We start from the raw sequence: 12,821 nt of genomic DNA, 5'->3' as shown, positions 1-12,821 counted from the left end.
TGACCATCGGTAAACTTACACCATCTGTTCATACCCCTTCATATCACGGCATCAAGCTTGGTCCCACCCTCATCTAAGAATTTTCAATGAAGAGCAAGTCCGGCCCACCAGTGCAAACAGTAAAAAATCCAAACTTGCGCATTGGTTGCCACAGTGCATTGCTGGGGACGCAGTGGGACAGTGGTAATGTTGTTGTCTAATCTCCCCTCAAAGCTCTCCCTGTGTCCTGGGAATTTGGGTCCAAAGCCCTCCTTGGCAGCAGATGGGATATCAGAGCAACTTTTAGGAGTTTAAATCTGGAGTTATAAACTGGCCTCAGTAATCTGATAGCGAATTCATGGATTAAAAAAATCAGCCTGGTTCACAAATGCTCTTTAATCCCTAATGCTCTTTAGAGAATCCTTACTTGCTCTTGTTTTGTCAGGGCCTGGAAGGGTTAACATGGAGGTGTGCCTTTAGCACCGCCTACCATGATGACATCATGGGAACTTGTGGGAATAACAGCTTCAACTCTCAAAGGAGAAGAGCTCCAATATCCAGATCTTCCTCACAGCCTCAGCAAGAAGGTCTAGATATCAATGTAACCTGGAACTGCTCGCAATAACTAGAGCCTCTTCTAGTTAGACCAGGAAGTGGTCTTCCTCGACCACAGTGGACCCAGCTCAGTAGATCCCTACCCTTAAGACGATGATGGCAGCAAAAGCTCCCATATATTGAGGTGCAAGCTTGGTTTGGCTGTGCATGCACCAGCTCCAGATGATTTATTTAACGTCCCTGAAATTTTTCTCCAGGATTGCACATGGCGGTGTCCTGGAGGCTGATCCAGAATTCTGAATACTCCAGGCCAATCCTTCAGGCTTGCAACTCAACCACAAAGTGACTCAAGTCCCGCAACAATGTGATCGCTCTAGAACAGTACACAAGAACAGGCCCTTCGGCCCACATTCTAATTAACTGCCTTCTGAAATGGTTTGCTCCCGCTGTTAGCTCTTGTGTTCTTATTCCATTCCTTCCTCCCACTGAAACCAGAGCATGTGGTGGAGGTACTGCTGGTGGAATTTCTCCAGTTCTTTCATTTGTCGCTGATACATAGTCCAAGTCTCACTGCAGTACAGGAGCATGGCCATAACAGCAGCAGTGTATGTTACAGACTTATGAACAAATGTCAGTTTCTCTATTGAAGCCAGCTCCATATTCAGGCAAAACTCCTGGAAAAGGAACATTGATAGACTGCCTGGAAGTTGAAGAGCATCTCTACAATCTGCCAATGTGGTATACTGTATCCAGCTGCACATCTGCCAATGTGGTATACTGTATCCATTGTACCCGGTGTGGCTTCCTCTACATTGGGGAAACCAAGCGGAGGCTTGGGGACCGCTTTGCAGAACACCTCCGCTCAGTTCGCAATAAACAACTGCACCTCCCAGTCGCAAACCATTTCCACCCCCCCTCCCATTCTTTAGACGACATGCCCATTATGGGTCTCCTGCAGTGCCACAATGATGCCACCCGAAGGTTGCAGGAACAGCAACTCATATTCCGCCTGGGAACCCTGCAGCCCAAAGGTATCAATGTGGACTTCACCAGCTTCAAAATCTCCCCTTCCCCCACCGCATCCCAAAACCAGCCCAGTTCGTCCCCTCCCCCCACTGCACCACACAACCAGCCCAGCTCTTCCCCTCCACTCATTGCATCCCAAAACCAGTCCAACCTGTCTCTGCCTCCCTAACCTGTTCTTCCTCTCACCCATCCCTTCCTCCCACCCCAAGCCGCACCCTCCTCTCCTACCTACTAACCTCATCCCACCTCCTTGACCTGTCCGTCTTCCCTGGACTGACCTATCCCCTCCCTACCTCCCCACCTATACTCTCCTCTCCACCTATCTTCTTTTCTCTCCATCTTCGTTCCGCCTCCCCCTCTCTCCCTATTTATTCCAGAACCCTCACCCCAGCCCCCTCTCTGATGAAGGATCTAGGCCTGAAAAGTCAGCTTTTGTGCTCTTGAGATGCTGCTTGGCCTGCTGTGTTCATCCAGCTTCACACTTTATTATCTCTACCACCAAGTCCTGTTTTGTTAACTCTCAAATAGCCAACATCCCAAGGGAAGGCAGACAAAACTCTACAATGGCACATCAAAAGGACATCAATTTGTCCATCAAACTGTGTCACCCTTTGAGTCCAAAGGCCTTTAATGGTGACACAGGGCAGTGACAGCGAAGGAAAAGGTAAAAAAAGGAAATCTTGCATCTGAGGTTCCACATCCCCATGTGGGACATCCTGCCCATGTACCTAAAGGTCTGTGGGTCAACAATCAGCTTCATCACTCAGATGAAGACACACAGCAGAAACTTATGACCCCAAGCTGACATCTTCCTTGAATCGAAGGACAGCTGAAGACAATCATTCCACGTGTTAGAATTTCTAGCTGGGCAGGGAATGGCCTTTTTGTGGCATGGTGGTAGTGTCCCTAATTTTGGACCAAAAGGCCTGCATTCAGGTCCCAGCTGGTCCAGAGGTGTGTAATAACATTTCTGAACATGTTGGTTAGAAAAATAGGTTAAATTGAAGAAAATGTAATTTCTGTCTGGTGGAGGGCTCTTCCAATAGAGTGGATGCGCCTCCGTCTGAGCCAGGAGGTGCAGGGTCAAGTCCCATCTCCTTTGAAGGTGCCTCACAATGTCTCTGAGCAGATTTATTTAAAAGTGCTTGATTTCTTTGCTTGATTAGAACATAAAGCACTATCAATTTCAATGTCCCTAAAGTCATTCTTTTCAGAATTGACTAAAGAGTGACCATACTCAGGCCAGTTTGGATCATGGCTGGACACTGTTTACATATTCTCCAAACCCCTAGCTCCAGATTACTTTCTCTCACAAGTTAATATGTACTCCAGCTGATGGTGACACCACAGATGTCATTAGGTGTGGCCTCAAAAAAAATATGCTCGAATAAGTTTGAAATATTGTTACTTTATATATGGAGGTAAAAAACAATAATTTCTCGGAATTCTGCAGTGAAATTTATAAAGGGGAGCATGGTGTGAAATCCACGCTGTGTTGCCTATTTAAAATAAATTGCAAAATTTATTTTCAGCATGTTTATTGGCTTAATTAATTTCTCCTGCACAAACCCGAGCTCCTGTACCTTAGAAAAATGGGATAATGTTTTATCCTTCAAACATTTAGCCAAGTCTGAAACAACATTTTCAGCAAATAACGGTGTTAATAATCAGGGACCTTTTCTCACAAGATGTCTTTGGACAATCACTTAACAGTAAGTTTTAAGCAAGCTAAAATAATTGTAATCTTCATCGTCCTCTCGTTGATTTAATAACGGCGATAATAATAAATCAACGAGAGGACAATGAAGAGAAGTGTTAACTTACAATTATTTTCTCTTGCTTAAAACTTACTCTTAAGTGATTGTCCAAAGACATCTTGTGAGAAAAGGTCCCTGTCTTTAACTTTCCTTTGATACATTAAAAGGCTTTGAGCATTGCCTTGATTTATCTGCATGTCGATAGCAGCCAGTCAGAGCCACAGACTTCAGATTAGGGATATTCCACTGAGCACTAATAGACACAGAGAACAAAACAACAATATCAGTCATGCCTTTCTTTCCCAGTCAGTGAGCCCTCAGCACTGGTCCTATTGATGAGCAACTGGAATAAAACTGAGATGCAATTTAAGATCAATTCTTCCTGGTTATGCTGCAACACAGAGTGAACAAAGGAGAAAGAGAGGAATTAAAACTGAGGAGAGTCAGTGAGTGGGAAGAGAGGGGGCAGATAAGCCCCTGTGAGGTAGCAATATAGAGCAAGTCTGTCTGAAAATAGGAATGCCCAGCTGGGATAAAACCTGTGGTGATTTGCACTCTAACTTCAGGAGATGCATTCACAACTTTCGAATACTGTAAGCAGTAGCTCAACAGCTTATTTCAGCAGAATGCCACGTTTCCCACCAGGAACAAAGTGAATTTCACATAATTTGCCAAGGCACTGACATTGTGTGGGTCCATTACTCCACACCCCCCCCATCAACTCTCAACCAGCCCCTCAAATCAGCAGCACAAGGGAAAATCATCTGCACACTGAGATATCACCTCCATGTAAATAAAACGAAAAATGATCAAGACAGCCTGTTACAATCATCCTCAAATAATGCATAGATACTGAGCTTGGAGTCTTAATCCTCACTGAGTCAGGAACTTCACAAACATTATATTAATATCTCTGCATTAACAGCATATTTGTCACAATTTTACAGTGTTAGCAGAACCATATAGTTCTTGATGTAATCTACTATAATAGATGTACAGATATCCTTACTTGAGGAGGCAGGCAGTCATTTGAAAATAGCTCGGAGGTGGTTCACCAGATTGATTCCAGAGATGAGGAGTTTGCCTTATGAAGAGAGATTGACCAGTTTAGGCCCATACTCTCTGGAGTTTAGAAAAGTGAGAGGAAATCAAATTGAGGTATGTCAGATGATAAAGGGATTTGGCAAAGTAGACACAGAGAGGATGTTCCCTCATGTGGGGCAATCTAGAATGAGACGTGTGGAGCTGGAGGAACACAGCAGGCCAGGCAGCATTAGAGGAGCAGGAGAGCTGACATTTTGGGTCTGGACCCACCCAAAACGTCAGCCTTCCTGCTCCTCTGATGCTGCCTGGCCTGCTGTGTTCATCCAGCTCTACACTGTGTTATCTAGAATGAGAGGTTATTGTTTTAGGATAAGGGGCAGCAGATGTAAAACAGAGATGAGCAGGAATTACTTCTCTCGAAGGGTCATGAATCTGTGGAATTCACTCCCCCAGAGTGCGGTGGATGCTGGGACATTGAGTAAAGTTAAGGAGGAGATAGGTTTTTCAGTAATGGATGAAAGGGTTATGAAGAGCTGGCAGGAAAGCGGTGTTGAAGCCGAGATGAAATCAGCCATGATCATATTAAATGGTAGAGCAGATTTGAGGGGCTGAATGGCCTACTCCTTCTCCTAGTTCTTATGTTTTTAGAATATTTCCAGTCTTTCATCTGTAACACTAGTCAACATTTGATGGACAGAGATTCTCTTCTTCCAAGGCCCCCAGACCTTGTATCAAGAAAAGTGTACAATAAAAATATAAACATTGACCTCTGTCCCAATGCATAGAAAGCTACACTGTCATTCAAGGGCCTCAATTTATTTTCATCAATACCATAGATTTCCTCCAAATTTCAGTCAGTAGTACTTTGGATGGACAGATTCAATTTGTACTCCAATGAAAAATTACATTCCTCTTGAAATCCCTACCACTTACTGGGACCACAGGATATTGGGCTATGAACATGTTTGGAGGGGATTCTTACACATCCTCATCAACAAAGTCTTACCTTGACTGATACAGAGGTCTCACCAGGTTACGGGTCCCGAAGCTGCCATCAGGGCAGTAAGATTAGATAAGGCTGCACTCACTCAGGTACATGAGCAGCAACAGACCTCATTGAGTGTACAACTGTATAGAAGAGAGGCTGGAAAAGGGCATTTTTGGGTAACAGGCACACTCAGTTCCTGATTCCATCTGACCTCATACCACTGAAGACATATCCATCCTGCTCTGCCTCACCCAAGTATGTCACTGCGCTCTCTATAACCAAGAAGATTAAACTGAGCAGTTAGTCAAGATTCAACCATTAATATTTTCTCTTTACTTCTCTTGCAAAGGTCTTTTCCAGGCAAAGTAAGAACTCAAACCAGGTGTGCTGCATTGTCAGAGGTGCTGACTTTTGGATGGAGGTATGTAAACAAGGGTCTGCTCTGTCCTCACATGAGGACATTGGATTCCATTGCAATACTTTTATTGAAGAACAGGAGCGTCTTTCCCAATGTCTTGATCGATATTTCTCACTACCTGCTTTGTGGGAATCCATAGCAATGTTGTCTCCAACCCTGATAAAATGACTGGTGTTAGGAATATAGAATCCCTAGAGCATGGAAGCAAGCCTTTCAGACCATCGAGCCCACACAGCCCTTCTGAAGAGCATTCCACCCAGACTATCCCACTCCACTACCCTACCCAGATGTGCAGACTGGGTAGGTTAGCCATGGGAAATGCAGAGCTGCAAGGATGGCGTTGGGTCTGGGTGGGATGCTCTTCAGAGGGTTGGTGTGAAGTTAATTGTCCATATGGCCTACTTCCACACTGTAGGGATTCTATGACTCTGTTCTAAGGTGCCTGTAATCCTGCATTTCCCATGGCTAATCCACCCAGCCTCCACATCCGTGGCCAATCCAGCTAGCCTACACATCTTTGGGCTGTTGGAGGAAACCGGAGCACCCGGAGGAAACCCACGCAGACACAGGGAGAATGTGCAAACTGCACACAGACAGTCACCCCAGACCCCGACACTGTGATGCAGCAGTGTTAACCACTGAGCCACCATGATGCTCTAATATATTGCCTAATAACCTGCGAAAATGGTGAACTGGTCAAAGATGTTTAACAAACAAAATCATCAACAATAGGAAGTGTAAGAGGCCATTTGGTCCTTCGAGCCTGCTCCACCATTCAATCAGATCATGTCGATTATCCAACTCAGTCTCCTGTTCCTATTTTCTCCCCATACTCTTGGATCTCTTTCGCACTAAGAACTAGATCTAACTCACTGAAAATATTCAATGTTTTGATTTCAACCACTTTCTATTACAAAGAATTCTGTAATTGGATGGAGGTTCATACAAATGAAGGTACTTAGCAATGTCTCGATGATGTGGCAGCAGATAGAGCCAGACCTTCTCTTGTGTATACTATTGTTTCCAGTCAAAGCTGACTGGTATTCACCTAGACTTTATTGCAGGTGGTGCACTAAGGCAGAGGTAGATAGAGTCTTGTTCGGCAAGGGAATCACATTTTCTCAGTGATAGATGGGAACACAGGCAGATCAACCAGGATCTTATAAATGAAGCAGCAGGATTGAAGGGCTGAATGGCCTAGTTCTGTTTATTCGAATGTAAAAGTAGATACCGCACTTTGTGTAAAGTGAATAACATGATGTACGCATGGGAATTAACCCTGAGGTTTTACATTCAAAGACTGACCAAGACATTACACTCTGTCTATAAAACCAGACAGAAAGAGAATCAATACGGCACAGCCTGATTGCCAACATATCTCTGAACCATCTTTTAGGATCTAAGAGTTCCTAAACCATGGCCTATGGTATAATATTATGATGGAGAGGGTCTTTAAGGGTGGCCTCAAAGGATCCCTGAACAGGTTAAATATCCCCGCTGACTCATGAGAGTCACCAGTTTGCGACCCATCAAAATGGAGAATCTGGAAAGGCATCAAACACATTAGGAGAGGCTGTCGGGAAGGTACAGAGACAATGTCAAGGCATCAGAGACAGCATACAAATCTCCAAACAACTCATCAAACCAATCCCTTAGTCCCACTCACTCCATGTAGACAGGAATCTGCACATCAGTCGTTAGACTTACCAACCATCACCGAACTCACAAACCCATTAAACTGGAAGCAAATCATTCCTGATCCCGAGAGAAAGCTAAGGAAAGACAGTGGATTATGAGGTGGTTCAGGTGGCCAGAACCTCTGAGCCCTCAAGGTCCTGCGTTCAAGCCTGACTCCAGGACTAAAGCGACTAAAAAGACAAGAGGATGCTCCAGTGCAGTATTGAGGGAGAGCTGCACTGTCTGCTTATTCATGTGCATATAAAGATTCCCCTGTCAGCATTTTAAAGAACAGCTGCAGAGTTTTCCCTGGTCACCTGTAAAACTATTCCTCAAACAGCATCACCATTACATTGTTTACCGCATTTACCATAAAATACAATGTTTGGTGTTATAGTCTGCAATGCCTAAGGAGCAGACATCAAATCTGAGCCCTATTCTGAATCATTTGCTGACCATCTATGTTAACTGAGCACGCTTTCTAACAAACTATGAAAGTAAAATTGGAATGAAATAGCAAACGTTATTTGAAGTTGGTTCAGTATGTTATAAATTAAATTAAAGTATCAAGGTTAAAGTGATGAGCAAGGTATATATTGTAACAATAATGTGTTAGTGATTCGAGAGGTATTTGCTGTATCAATGTTTGTATTGTTATCATAACTGAAGATTGCTACCACTGGAATAGAATTTCTTTTCCTAATATATTTTAAGGTCTGAATTTGTATTATGTATCTAGGAGGTTCCAGAATGTGTTAACAAGATGTAGCGATTGTTCAAATAAAAACAGAAGATTGGTGTCCCTTTACAATGCAAGCCTTCCTCAGCTCAGGTTCTGGGGTAGACAGCTTACGGATATGGGGAGAGCAGGGGCGAAGCTGGGGGAAGGGGTGGAGTGGGTTAAAGGCCAGAGGTGAAATAATCAGAAGTGCTCATCTATTGCATAGATCATCAAACACAGTCTATCAAAGGAGCCAGCAGAGCATGGGGGAAATTAATCAGCTCTCGCCACAATGTTTAGCCAGGTTGATTATACGCTGGAAGCCGGAGCAAGAGACGACAGGACAGAGAAACAAATGTAATAGGAGCTCAGGCCCGACAAAGGCAAGGAGACAGATCAATTTGCAATATTCCTGTTTCTATGTCCAGGCCACAAAGGCAAACACTAACAATCACTTCCTCTGAACGAGACAAATCGATAAACATCAGTGCAAAAGAAGAAAGTTCCTCATTGCACTGAGTACCTGGGGGCTTTAGAGACTGCTCTGAGCTCACAATGAATCCCTCTGGCCCTTGACACTTCTGTTCTAACCTGTTTGCTGTCATCTCCCTGATCTTCCAATCAAGAAGAATGCAGGCCTGCCATTCCTCACACCCACACCCAACTCCCCCCCAACCACTGGAGAAAAAACTGGAAGGTGGTTTCAAACTGTCATCTCAAATGGCACTGAAAAGGTGAGATTATTCCCAAATAAAAGTCAGAACCTCATGAGATCTATTTGCAGTAAATATCACTTTGGATAGGAATGGTATGCAGGGATCTGGGGAAAAGTTGTCAACTGGCACTCGGGAATAGAACAGACTTAATGGGCTGAACAGCCTGTCTCTGCACCATAAAACTTCCATGATTCTGTGACTCACTTTCTGTTGAAAACATTAAGTTCATTGTTTGATCTATTGCAGCTACAATCCAGGTTTTATGTAATAATAAAGTCAAATGCATGCAGACAGAGCTCAGGCCTTTCTAGATTTATTGCTGGGACAACATCTTCTTCTTTCCTGGTGGTGCCAGGTGCTTACTGTGGAAATTCTGGCAGACCTTTGTTGGTATTCTGTGTGTTTTCACATTGCAAATACCCCAGTTTGACTGCCAACCAGAAGATCACGAGCTCAATTATGCGTGTACCATCTACACTGCAGAAATTCACCAAAGATCTTTGGACAGCACCTTCCAAACCCACTACCACTTTCGTCCAGAAGGGCCAGGGCAGCAGATACATGGGTACAACTGCCCCCGCAGGTCACCCCCCAAACTACTCACCATTTGGAATTGGAAGTATATTGCCGTTCCTTCACTGTTGCTGGGTCAAAATCCTGGAATTCCCTCCCTAAGGGCTTTGTGGGTCAATCTACAGCACATGGACTGCAGTGGTTCAAGAAGGCAGCTCACCCCCACCTTCTCAAGGGGACAACTAGGAGCATGCAATAAATGCTGACCAGATCAACAGCTGGTGAAATTTTGGACCAGCAGTGAGGTGGTAGTGGAGGCGGGGGAAGCACCCCTTGAGGAATTACAGTTATTCCCTCAGTCCCCATTTTCAGAAAAGAGAGAGGGAGAATGAGCAGCCCACACCCTCCCTCTGACCCTCACTCCCTCTCTGCCTCCTCCTCACCCTGTCCCAAAAAGCCTGACCTGAGCCACCTTGTAGATCAGACTGAATGGACTGAATGGAAAACTGGAGATGAAACATAAGAACAGATTTAAGCTCCTGGATTCCCCTCACCTCATCTCAGAGGTGCTGCTCCCAATGGCAAAAGGTGGGAAGAGGTGTTCCATAGGGAACAATGCTGGGAATGCTGTCATTCCTGGTTTCTGCCCAAATTTGTTGCTGGTAGCTGCCATCCATCCCTGTGCAGTGACTTGACACTAACCTTTGTTTCAGCACATTCGCAGTCACAGTGCCATGTAGAGGTGACTTTAACAATAAATGCCGTCTTGAAAATTACCGAAACAGCTTCATCCACCTTTCAGATCCTGATGGTGCTTGGGAGTGAAAATATGTCTCCTCAGCCCCTTCTCTAGATCTTTTTTCCCCAGTGATATTTCAGTCTTTAACTTGTGGTTACTGACCCACTCAGCGAAAGCAAGGGGCTTTCTGGCTCCAACATCAAACCTCCTCAACAGTTTGAAAACCTCTGTGGGTCACCTTTCAACCTTTCCTGTTCTGATGAGAACAGTCTGAACTTTCCCAACCTCTCCCAAAAACTGTACACTTCCTCACCCTTGGAAACTGCATAGTGGCCCTTTCTGAGTTTTTTAAAATTTTTTTTTCATGTCAATGCTGGTAAGCCATTGTGGGCAAAACTAGAAATAATGCAATCATAAAAGTTAAGTTGTGAGGTGGAATTTTCCACAAGGATAAACTCCTCTTTCAAACAAACAGTGCAAGGATGCATCTTTGTAGTATGCTGATGCTCAAAGTAAAAATCACATATTTCAAAGTTGCAATGTAAAGAACATTTCCAATACCATAGCACCACTCATTGCCCAAGGGAATGCCAAAGTGCTTTACTGCAAGGGAGGTACTCTCTGAACTGTAGTCACTGCTGGAACCATATAATTGTAATTCACAAGGGGTTAATTCTGCAGAAGAAATAAAAATTCTCATAAATTTCATTTAAACCCATTGCATCTTCTTTCCTGAGGAGTGAGAGCTTCTGGCAAGGCCAGAATTTGTTGCCCCATCCCAAGTTGCCCTTGAACTGAGCATCTCAATTAGTTATTTCAAAGAGCAGTTCAAGGTAAACCACATTACTGTGTGTCTGGAGTCATGTGCTGGCCAGACCAGGTAAGGGGAGCAGATTTCCTTCCCTAAACGACATTAATGAATTAAGTGAGCTTTCAATCAATGATAGTTTTATGGTCACCCTCGTTTTAAAGTCCAGATTTATTCACTGATTTCAAGTCTCACCAACAGAACTTGAACGTTAGAAGACTTTAGAGGAATGAAGGGGGATCTCGTTGAAACATATAAACACCTGATGGGACCAGACAGGTTAGATGTGGAAAGAATGATCCTGATGTTGCTGGGGTGGGGGCTTGGGGTGGGGGGGATGTGGGGAGGCCACAACTAGGGGTCTGGTTAAAGAATAAGGGATAAGCCATTCAGTACAGGGAGGCAATGACCTAGTGGTATTCTTGCTGGACTGTTAATCCAGAGGCCCAGAAAACATTCCGGGGGACCTGGGTTCAAATCCTACCACAGCAGATGATGGAATTTGCATTGAATAAACCACTGGAATTAACAATCTAATGATGGCTGTGAATCCATTACCGATTGTTTGGGGGGAAAACCCATCTGGTTCACTAATGTCCTTCAGGGGAGGAAATTGCCATCCTTACCTGGTCTGGCCTACATGTGACTCCAGGCCCACAGCAATGTGATTGACTCGTAACAGCCCTCTGGGCAATTAAGGATGGGCAATAAATGCTGCCTGGTCAGTGACAGCCTAATCCCGCGAATGAATAAAGAATAAAAGGACTGAGGCGAGGAAGAATTTCTTTCCTCAGACACTTGTGAGTCTGTGAATTCTCTCCCTCAGAAAATTGTTGGGTCCGCTTCATTAGAAATACTCAAGAGCGAGCAGGATGTGGGCCTTGCAGCTAAAGGGATCAAGGGGTTTGGAGAGAAAGTGGGAATAGGATACTGAGATTGCATGATCATATGGAATGGTGGAACAGGCCTGACAGGCCGAATGGGGTACTCCTGCCTCTATTTTCTATGATGCTATGTTTAGACATAGAAAAGTGCCGCACAGTACAGGCCCTTCGGAACAATGTTGTGCCGTGGAATAATCCTAATCCAAAAATAAAATAACCTAACCTACATTCCCCTCAATTCACTGCTGTCCATGTACATGTCCAGCAGTCACTTAAATGTCACTAATGACTCCGCTTCCACGACTACCACTGGCAAACTATTCCATGCGCTCACAACTCTCTGGGTGAAGAACCTCCCTCTGACGTCTCCTCTGTACCTTCCTCCTAACACCTTAAAACTATGACCCCTCATGGCAGTCAATCCTGCCCTGGGGAAAAGTCTCTGGCTATCGACTCTATCCATGCCTCTCATTACCTTGTACACCTCGATCAGGTCACCTCTCTTCCTCCTTCTTTCCAGAGAGAAAAGTCTGAGCTCAGTCAACCTCTCCTTGTAAGACAAGCCCTCCAGTCCAGGCAGCATCCTGGTAAACCTCCTTTGCACCCTTTCCAAAGCCTCCACATCTTTCCTATAATAGGGCAACCAGAACTGGACACAATATTCCAAGTGTGGTCTCACCAGGGTTTGTAGAGCTGCAGCATAACCTCGCGGCTCTTAAATTCGATCCCCCTGTTAATGAAAGCCAAAACACCATATGCTTCCTTAACAACCTTATCCACCTGGGTGGCAACTTTGAGGGAGCTATGCACTTCAACACCAAGATCCCACTGTTCCTCCACACTGCCGAGAATCCTGCCTTTAATTCTATATTCAGCATTTAAGTTCGACCTTCCAAAATGCATCACTTCGCATTTATCCAGGTTGAACTCCATCTGCCATTTCTCAGCCCAGCTCTGCATTCTGTCAATGTCTCCCTGAAGCCCGCAATAGTGCTC

At 44.6% G+C, this 12,821-nt stretch overlaps 1 long non-coding RNA gene across 3 annotated transcripts in view; it reads left to right on the top strand.

Annotated features, from left to right (window-relative positions):
* The window catches only part of LOC125455129 (uncharacterized), a 67,398-nt gene that overhangs the window by 37,929 nt on the left and 16,648 nt on the right, over positions 1-12,821 (top strand). For all 3 annotated transcript variants that reach the window (XR_009446192.1, XR_007248161.2, XR_007248162.1), the window contains one exon: positions 5,699-5,770. This is a non-coding gene — a long non-coding RNA (uncharacterized LOC125455129). The remainder of the gene's footprint in view (positions 1-5,698; positions 5,771-12,821) is intronic.

Source organism: Stegostoma tigrinum, chromosome 9 (genome assembly GCF_030684315.1).
Source record: "Stegostoma tigrinum isolate sSteTig4 chromosome 9, sSteTig4.hap1, whole genome shotgun sequence".
In the NCBI taxonomy this organism is placed as follows: Eukaryota; Metazoa; Chordata; class Chondrichthyes; order Orectolobiformes; family Stegostomatidae; genus Stegostoma; species Stegostoma tigrinum.
Note: the sequence above shows the minus strand (reverse complement) of the source record. Positions and strands in the feature narration are given on the sequence as shown.